The sequence below is a fragment of the Octodon degus genome, unplaced genomic scaffold, assembly GCF_000260255.1.
Source record: "Octodon degus isolate 3935 unplaced genomic scaffold, OctDeg1.0 scaffold00090, whole genome shotgun sequence".
NCBI lineage: Eukaryota > Metazoa > Chordata > Mammalia > Rodentia > Octodontidae > Octodon > Octodon degus.
The window spans coordinates 10,736,703-10,744,969 of record NW_004524666.1 but is presented as its reverse complement, the minus strand read 5'-3'; the positions used below and the strand labels follow the sequence as shown (position 1 = coordinate 10,744,969).

General features: G+C 43.9%; 1 pseudogene; it reads right to left on the bottom strand.

Moving 5' to 3' along the window:
• Positions 1-1,618: 1,618 nt before the first annotated feature.
• Positions 1,619-6,691, bottom strand: LOC101577469 (annotated as a pseudogene).
• Positions 6,692-8,267: the final 1,576 nt, after the last annotated feature.

Sequence of the window (8,267 nt, the reverse complement as noted above, 5' to 3'; positions counted from 1 at the left end):
TGTTAGAAACCCAAATCACTTCTCTCTTTTATTTAAGCTGTTTGTATTCCACTTCTTTGGGAGTTTGGGGGTGTCTTACTCTTCTCTCATTGCTGGGACAAATACCCGACACTCAAAATGAAGGAAGTAAAGGTTTATTTAGCTCACAGTTACTGGAGGTTTCAGTCCATAATCAGCTGGCTCCAAGGCAGAGCGGCACATGGCAGAGGGCAACCTTTCATGGCATCAGCAAAAAGCAAGAGAGCAAAGGGAGGAGTAGCAGCAGCTCAAGCAGCTAGCTTCTCTTCCCACCTTATATTGTAATGCAAATTACCTGCCCCAGGGAAGGTGCAGCATTCACATCCACAATAATCAATCACAAACTCCAGAGGCTGCTCCATGACTGCATGAGACTTTGGGGGACATGTATACACAAACCATATCAGGTGGCCTCATTACTTGTGATACAGACATTATCAAAGACTCTTTATAAAACAATAATAACAGCCAGACATGGTGGCACATGCCTATAATCCCCGCTCATAGGAGGCAGAGGCAGAAGGATCTCCATGAGTTCAAGGCCAGCCTGGACTACAAAGTGAGAACAAGACCAGCATCAACTACACAGTGAGACTGTGTCTCAGAAACAAACAACAAACAAAAAAATCAGATGGGAGTAATTTTCATAGACCTATTTAATTGTAAATATTTTAAATATATGAATTTAACTGTTAAAATTTTATCATCTAACAGTGGCTATATTTCTAGAGCTTACTATAATGAAAATTAGAGGAAAATAACAATTGGGAATATTATTTACATATAAAACATATAGAAAGCCATGGAGAAGAACCTGAATTCTCAGGACTCTACTGTGACCTTTAGAGGAATAAGAACAGGTTTTAGTATGTGTGCATACACTGAACACTTCCAAAGTGAAATGCCAAAGCAGGAGGTCTTTGGCTATCTTCCTTAAAACTCAGATCTTTTCAGATAGACAGATAATACCACGCTCTAAAATTAACACTAAAGTAAGCCTAAGTATTTCTATGATTTAGAAATAATATTACACACTAACCAGAGACCAAAAAGAACTGAATTTGGCAGTAATCTGTATAATGTGTGTTTTTAATAGGTTTTCAAAGAATGATAACACAACGAGAAGCTGCACTGTGCACAAACAAAAAGTGCTGAGAAAGAAAAGAATACAGAAGGGAGACAAGGACAGCACGACACACCTCAGGCTTCTCCTACTGGCTCGGAGCCTGCGTGCGCTTGTCACTGGATGGCTGCTCCTATGCTTTCACCACTAACTAGTAATTTGAAACTTATTTTATGCCACCATACCATCATTTTCTCTAATACAATTCCAAAATTCTCTCCTAAAATGAAAGCCTGCTCACCTGTATTGAAATTACCCACAGAAGGGGTATTTTCCTGTGTTGCTACTATAAATCAACCATCTCTCCTAGAACAAAATCCCTCATGGCCACTTCAGAGTGAGCTGCTGAAAACCTGGTGCTCTGACTGGCAAGAAGAGTAGCTGCCAGCAGGTGGCTCTCGCTGGGTGGCGCGTGAACAACTCAGGAAGTCCATGTCATTTCAAGAGACAGGTGACAGTTTAGTGTCAGCTGTCTTACTACCCTAGGAGAAAGTCCGCATGCCCAGAGACGGCCCTGGAGATTCACTGACCTGTATCCAGAACACCAACTGCAGCCCCGAACACAGACATCATGGCAATCAGTAACGTTGCCGTCTTGCAGAAAGGAATAACGTAAAGGCCACCTGTGGTGGCCAACATTGACAGCGCTGGAAAGAAAAGGTGACAGTCAGCCATAAAACACGGTATTCAACAGGTAGGGTGCAGCTCTGCAGTGGAACACTAGCCTAGCATGTTCAAGGCACTGTCTGTCCTGAGGAACACAAACTTACTCCCCATACTCCTGCAGAGTCATTCATAAAGTTAACAGCACAAAAACTTCCAAAAATGCATGGTAAGATCCAACTAAAACTGAGTAATCATGAGAAGGTGACAGTGGGGGCTTCTACAAGTAGTTTCAGCATATGAATCTCATATAAGTTTTAAGGAATAAAATATGTAAATTATGAACACTATTATTACTTCTGCCCTAGTAATAATCAAGCCATGAAGTATACTAAGAAAAGTTTTATAACAAGAAGAAACAGACCAAAAATAATGTACTTAAATGTTTCACATTTGTCTTAGTTACTTTTTTCATTGTTGAGCCAAAATACCCAACATCCAGAGTTAAGGAGGGAAGGTTTATTGTAGCTCAGAGTTTGTAGAGGTTTCAGTTGGTCGTTGCCTGGTAGGGTGGCATGGCAGAGGGGCATCACAGAGGAGACACACTTTTAATGGTGGGCACAAGGCAGCAAAACACCAATCAGAGAACAGTGATCTGTCCCTATGTCCTATCCATGATACCCACGCTTAGGGCAGGTAGCACTCACCCAGGGTGAGGCCGGCTTAATCCTAGCGCTGCATTATCAGTTCATCCTGGTATCATATCGTCAATCCCAGCATCACACAACCTAGATCCAGCCACCTCCAAAGCCCACCTATGTGAGCATAAGGCTGTGAGAGGACATCTGGGTACAAGCCACAGCATTTAAGCACCAAGAGGATATTTATGCATGAGTTAATATAAAAAGGGAAAAAGAAAACATAACCAGTATAATAGTTTGTAGCAAAAGTTTACTAACTAGCATCAGAAATAGGAAAGAAAATACAAGAAATATATTCTCCTAGTCCATTTTGGAAATAAGTATTGTTTATTACTTATCAGCTGTAAAGTATTCTCACTGGTTCCAAAGATGTTTTATCACATTAATTCTAAATGTCATTTTCAAGTATCTATTTATTTTTTTTAAAAGGCGGTAAAAACGCTTTGCTGGTGATGTCCAGAGTGACAAAGGGCATTCCTGGACATCACTGACATGGGGCAGAGGGAACAAAACCGCAGCTCACATCAGTCCGTGCATGACATTGGGCCCCTTCATTTTCAGTACAGGGGCCACAGACCCCTGGGCAGCTCGTCCCCGTGGCTGTGGCCTGAGATCTGCCCTCTGCCCTCCTAAGCAGAGCTTGGGATCTCCAGTGTGTGGAAAGCTCGGGATCACCCCCACCCCAGCACCCGGACAGAGCGTGGATCCCCTCACTGCCCAGGTGAGAGACAGTGTCAGCCATTCTGCAGGCTGCTGTTTTTCATCTGTACAGCCCTATTGTAAATACATTTACAGTCCCAAAGAAGAAAATGTATCAGTGTGGTCTTACCTAAAAGTAAAGTATGATTCATGTATTCAAAAAGAACGCCACCGATCATAGAGCCACACAAGACTCCGGAGGCTCGGCTCACAAAAATTAGAGAAAGACCGCTGAGATTTTGGTTTACATTTGTTGCCAAATCTTGAAACGTGGGTCCCAGTATACCAATGCTCATTCCCTAAAATTTAAAAAGACAAAACCCTTTTATTTACAACCATTAAAATGAGAAAGCAATACTACACGCACATATAGAATGATACTGACAATAAAATTTTACTAGGAAATGTGTTAGAAAGAACTGAGAGTTCTGGTTCATTTTTAGAGGAAGCATGTTAGATTTTTAACAAAGAAAAATGGGTCTAATAATCTACGCTTCAAGAAGAATTGATCCTAATTACAGCGTTCTGCGCCAAGTGAAAGCAGGGTGCGCCCGCTGTCCGAGCGACGGAAGTCTCCAACTGATGATCAGTCCTGTACAAGACCGCACAAGCTCATTACAGCAGAAGAAGCTGAGTACTGGCTCTAAGCAAATTACTTTATGCACTCAGGGGACTCAGAAAACCTGGCACATCAGAAGGGCTCACCCAGCGGCTGCACTGAGAACATTCTCTTCCTCTCCCCCATCCAGTGTGCAACGGATTGGGGCTCAGGCTCTCTGAGATGCCAAGTAACCAGTGACTAGCCTCAAAGGTCTAACTCTTCTAACTCTGCAAACATCTAAAATCAACAAATTTAGCAAGAAGATTTTGGTAAAACTCACACGTGGACACGGAATGTGCTGAAAACGAAAACAAAACGCAGAATTTAAGGTTCTGAGGCCTGGATTTTAACAGGATTGTGGGCAGAATAGAAGATGTTCCTGACTGGCAATTAACCAGTTGTGTCATCAGGAAAAGCCATTCTCTTCTCTGGGAGCGATTTCTCTGTTTGCAAAACTAAAACCTGCTTGAATTTGGTCAGTCCACCAAGAAGAAGAAATTTGTACAGCTGTATTCAGGGCACCAATTTGGCGCTCGAACTGGGTGGTCAGGGAAGCGCTCAAATCCTGGGCAATGCCCCTCGCGCTCCAGCGCACCCGGGAGACAGAGGTTCTCTCGCTTCAGTTGGAAAGCGCTTCCGGGAATGCAGTTTCACATTTGATGGTCCCCTCCGCAAGTAGAACGGTGCCCGATTTCCAGAAAATGAAACACGCCCAGGCCGATTATTTAAGCCCCAGGATCGCTCCGTGTTCAGGGGCGCAGGAGCGACTCCCACCGGGAAGGTCACGTCCCGCATGCGCCGCCCGCTGCTTACCAGCCCCAGGAAGGCAGCGTACACAACCCCGGTAGAGAACCAGCGCAGCGTGCTCTCAGCCCGGGCGCCCTGCGGGGGACCCGCCGCTGCCTGGGGCTCCTTCTCCGCCGGGGCAGCGGTCGGGAGGAGCCACTGTGTAACAGCAGCCGGGGTCCGGGCCCCGCGGAGGTCCAATTCCAGCTCCAGCTTGGCGGCTCCAAGGTGCTCTCGCTCCTGTCATGTTCACCTCTGGGTCCCAGGTTTTCAGAATTGCGCCTGACCCCGCCCTTGGAATCTTCACAGTCCCCAAGGTGCCATCTCACCAGGCTCCGCCCCGAGTGGCACGAGGGAGCACAGGTGCAGTCCGCAGGGGACCTATGCCCTCAAGACTGGGCCTAGAGCTAGAGAGGCCCAGGGAATACACCCCTATGTCCTGTTCCAGGGTAGTAAATCGTCAGGCCTCCAGGCAAAAATGTAAGCCTAGAACTGCCCGGTGAAACCTTGAGCCCTGGGAATCCAACTAGCCTGAATTTGCCGCCTTTTGAAATTCCAAACTCCCTTCACTTCCTCCACAGTGTTTGTTGGTCCTCAGGATTAAGCTGTTTCGGATAAATCTCAATGAATCCTCCCAGCCAAAATGGCCCCATTCACAGAGAAAAGGTCCCAGTAGTACAGAGCACTGAACAGCTTTTCTTAGGGCAGTTATGGAATCAGTAGAGTATGGACAGTGTAACAGTAGTTAAACTTGGGTCCGAATTTAGTTTCAAACATCCACAGACTCCAGTTCTTCCACATACTTCTAGAAGACACTGATTTGCCTGGTCACTGAGTACAGACAAGCCAGCCAGGGAAGGCCAGTTCTGCTTGCCATTGACCTGCCTGCACTTGTTGCATTGCTCTTTGCCCAAGTAGACCACAGACTCAAAATGTGATAGATATTTTATCATGTATCTGAAATGTTCTCCCTCTCCCCTCCACTGCAAAACTTTGTCTCCTTCCTAGCAATCCAATTTTCCAGTTTCATCTATTTAGTCATTGATTCATTTTAGTTTACTAGAGACATGTCTCTTTCATCTGCTTATAACTCTCCTTTCCCACTATCTTACTTCTTATCCTCCTCATTTCTTGCCTAGACAAAAGCTTTCTAGTGATTTCCAAAGTGTGTGTCTTGAATAGTTGGGGGGGGGGGCTTAGAAGCTCAAAGTAATGGACAGATAATAGGACATGAAAATACTAACTTTTATTGCCTAAAACCAAGCTCATCTCCTCACCCTCAATAAACCTGGGTGGCTTCAGGGTATTCTGGGCCCCACCCACCCCAGGCTGTCTATGTGAGGAGCCTGAGCTAAAGTCAGGCCTCCTGTCTGTGAAGAGGTTAAATTACAACAACTTTAAAGATCAAACTGCATTTTATTAGGGAGCTTGAGGTTGGACCACATCTCATTTGGCTGGATAGATTGGGAGTTTGAACAGTTGCATAGAAGTGGTTGGATTTACGTGTGAAAAGAGGGTGAAAAATGAACCCAAAGCAACAAAAAGCAAATTAGTTCTTTAGTGCTGCATCTTAAATCCACCTTAAAGGTCTTGCTTCCTCAGGTAAATGGGACTCTCACTGACTGGCTTGCTGTGCTTGGTCCATCAGTCTCTGTAATCATGAGATCAGCGATCTTGTTTGATTTGTTCCCCAACATATCCTGCGCTAGTGCAAGGTGTGGCCTGTTATTGACAGAGAAGTGACTGCATAAATTATCGCAGGATTAAACATTTCCATGGGGTCTGGTAACCATAGTCATCAGTGGAGCTACAGCAGTTCTCAGGTGGAAGCTGAAGCCAGATTTCAGCAGAACAAGCGTAATCAAGGGCAAAGTTCACTGTACATACTACAGAAGTCAATAAAGTAGTAGAATGGCTTAGTGACTGAGCACAGACTTAGTGACAGAACAAAATTTAAATGTGAAATCTTGGGCACCATTTCTACTGATCATACAACTAGGGTGGAAAACTATCTAACAATATATCATCCAGTATAAAATAGTGCTCAAATCATCTGCCTCATGAAACTGCTTATGGATTCAAGGAGTTGGTGAAAAACATCCAGGCTGTGTTACAGACCTTCCTCCTACTCACTGCCCAGTTCCTGGTTTCAGGGCCCATGATGACTTCAACTTGATATATGCAGCATGACAAATGGGTACATTGGGAAGGTTAAAAGTATTTGCAGGGGCTGGTGAGATGGCTCAGTGGTCTAAAGCACCTACTTAGAACAAGCTTAGCAAAGCACAGGGACCATGGTTCAATCCCCCAGCACCACATGCCAGCCAGCCCCACCCCCTGGTGGGCTGAGCTGGACACACACACACACACACACACACACACACACACACACACACACATAAATAAATAAAATTAAAAAAAATATTTGCAAAGGGAAGTTTAAGTATTACATTTATAAAGTTTAATTTCATTAAAAATATGGCAGTTGTAGCGAGAAATGACAAAAACAACATTACAGAGGCCCAGTCAGTCCTCAAGTCTATCCCTGTGAACCTCAGCCTACTGGCCCATCCTGTTGTACACAGGGAGCATCTAGCCATGAGCAGTATTATCAAAACAAGGCCATGAATCTACCTTATGACCAAGCAAATCCATGACTGAAGTACAAGCTTTCTCATGGAAATAACTAGAAAGACACGTATAGCCTACACTATTACAATTAGGTGTGTAAAATCCTTTCCATCTCTGCCCAGAGCCACAGCTCTCTCACAGGAGCCATGAGACTCCCTGGCATGAGGCAAAGGTAAAGGAGGCACCCTGCCCTGGGCAGAGTGCCCAAGGCACTCAAAGTAGTTATGGTAGCAGCCAAGGACAGCTAGAGTTTCATTTATTATTCATTTAAGATTAAAACAAGGAGTGTATGATCAGTTTCTCTCAGCTTCCACTTAACCACTTTTTAAAAGTGTTTTTTCACAGCCAGGTGTAGCTGTGTATGCCTGTAAGCCCAGCTCCTGAGGTCAGGACAGGAGGATTGCAATTTCAAGGTAAGCCTGGGCAATGTAGCAGCTCTGTCTTCAATTTTAAAAGATTTTATTTTTAAAGAATGGGGATATATGTAGATTAGTGATAGTTCCTTGCCTAGCAGGCAAGAGACCCTCTAAGTTCAATCCCTAATTCCACCACCTAAACGAAACAACCAACGAAATGAAAACATAAAACTTTTTCCCAAGACATGAGGGATAAAGAAGAGTAGAGAAAAGCTGCACACATTAATCGTGGTTCATAGTGGAGGCACTGATGCAAATGATCACTATTCTTGTTTTATACAAGAAGGAGGCCCATGGTTACTGATGCCAGGCTTTCTGTTCTTGAGCATTGCAGAGAAAGAGAACAAGGAAAAGAGCCCCATATCATATGATGTTCCGCTTGGAAAATCTCCTTTTCACTCTGAGACAGAAATGGATTTGTAATTACTTCCATTAGGAAATTATTACTAAGAAATATACTTACTTAATTATTACTAAGAAATATACTTGTAAGAGATATAAATATATCTCTTACAAGATATCCAGCTAGAAACAGCTTCACTGGGAGACTGGGAAGGTTGGAAATTACATAGCAAATTTGATAGCAGCTGCAAGGCCAAAAATGTTAGATGTCATTTCCAAAATAACTAAGTGAAAATACTCCCGTTTTAGAACCACTCACTAAAAGTGTAAAATCTGGACATATTCTT